This window comes from Calidris pugnax, unplaced genomic scaffold (genome assembly GCF_001431845.1).
Source record: "Calidris pugnax isolate Ruff unplaced genomic scaffold, ASM143184v1 scaffold280, whole genome shotgun sequence".
NCBI lineage: Eukaryota > Metazoa > Chordata > Aves > Charadriiformes > Scolopacidae > Calidris > Calidris pugnax.
Window position 1 is genome coordinate 84,631 of NW_015091123.1, and position 1,774 is coordinate 86,404.

Below are 1,774 nucleotides of genomic sequence, written 5' to 3' on the forward strand. Positions count from 1 at the left end.
GTGAGGGGAAAGAGGGGGGGGCAAGGCCCTACCTTCAAGGGAGCCCATGGCCTGCGGCAGGCAGGGCTGTGTGTCCGCCGGGAGCCATGCCTGCGCCGAGCATCCCCTCCCCTGCGCCGCACGGCGCGTTGCTACAGCGACCGCCTCCCGCCGCAACCCGCTGGAGCCCAGCGATGGAGGATGTGCAAGAGGAGCAGCCTTCGGCCTCGCCAGGCGATGGATGTGCAGGAGAAACAGCCTTCAGCCTCGCCGAGCGATGGAGGATGTGCAGGAGAAGCAGCCTTCAGCCTTGCTGAGAGATGACAGATGTGCAGGTGCAGCCTTCGGTCTCGCCAAGCGATGGAGGATGTGCAGGAGCAGCCTTCGGCCTCACTGAGAGATGACAGATGTGCGGGTGCAGCCTTCGGCCTCACCAGGCGATGGAGGATGTGCAGGAGAAGCAGCCTTCAGCCTCACTGAGAGATGACAGACGTGTGGGTGCAGCCTTCGGCCTCGCCTCTCTGAGCGATGGAGGATGTGCAGGAGAAGCAGCCTTCGGCCTCACTGAGAGATGACAGATGTGCAGGTGCAGCCTTCGGCCTCTCTGAGCGATGGAGGATGTGCAGGAGAAGCAGCCTTCAGCCTCACTGAGAGATGACAGACGTGTGGGTGCAGCCTTCGGCCTCGCTGAGCGATGGAGGATGTGAAGAGGAGCAGCCTTCGGCCTCACTGAGTGATGGAGGATGTGCAGAGGAGCAGCCTTCAGCCTCACTGAGCGATGACAGATGTGCAGGAGCAGCCTTCGGCCTCGCCAGGCGATGGAGGATGTGCAGGAGAAGCAGCCTTTGAGCTCCCCACCCCTGCAGGATGGGGGCGAGGAGCCCCCCTGCACCCCCTCTGCGAGGCAAACCCCAAATTGTGCCCCCCAAAACCTGGATTTGTGTCCTCCCCCACCTGGATTTGTGTCCTCCCCCGTGGGGGTGTCACTCCCCAAGGACCCCGGTGACAGCAGCCCTGTGAGGGCTGGGTATGACCCACGTCACAGGGGCCACCAGCCCCTGTCACCCCAGTGATGCCCCCAGTCTGGATCCCGGAAGTCCCCCCTGTCAGCACTGGGACCCTGTGGGGCTACGAGGGGTTTTGGGGGGCAGTGGGGTGGGGGGCTGGCACCCTTCACCTCAGCAGTGAGGTGGTTGCTCTGGGGACACGGCTGCTGGGGCTTTGAGCTCCCCACCCCTGCAGGATGGGGGCGAGGAGCCCCCCTGCACCCCCTCTGCGAGGCAAACCCCAAATTGTGCCCCCCAAAACCTGGATTTGTGTCCTCCCCCACCTGGATTTGTGTCCTCCCCCGTGGGGGTGTCACTCCCCAAGGACCCCGGTGACAGCAGCCCTGTGAGGGCTGGATATGACCCACGTCACGGGGGCCACCAGCCCCTGTCACCCCAGTGATGCCCCCAGTCCGGATCCCAGGAGTCCCCCCTGTCAGCACTGGGACCCTGTGGGGCTACGAGGGGTTTTGGGGGGCAGTGGGGCGGGGGGCTGGCACCCTTCACCTCAGCAGTGAGGTGGTTGCTCTGGGGACACGGCTGCTGGGGAGATGACGTTGCTGCTGGACACCCCCCCCAAGCATCCCAAGCCCTCCCCATCATCCTAAGGACCCTCAAGATCCCGAGGACCCCCCCAGCATCCCAAGGACCCCCAGCATCTTATCTCCCCTGAGCATCCCAAGCTCTCTCCCAATTCCAATGAGCATCCCAAGGACCCCCAGCATCCTACCTCCCCTGAGCATCCCAAG

At 64.4% G+C, this 1,774-nt stretch overlaps 1 protein-coding gene across 1 annotated transcript in view; it reads right to left on the bottom strand.

The window, feature by feature from the left end:
* The window catches only part of DMTN (dematin actin binding protein), a 33,043-nt gene extending 32,904 nt beyond the window's left edge, over positions 1–139 (bottom strand). The window contains exon 1 of the mRNA XM_014958392.1: positions 33–139. The gene's annotated coding sequence lies outside the window, so the exon portion shown is untranslated. The remainder of the gene's footprint in view (positions 1–32) is intronic.
* Between the last annotated feature and the right edge of the window lie 1,635 nt (positions 140–1,774).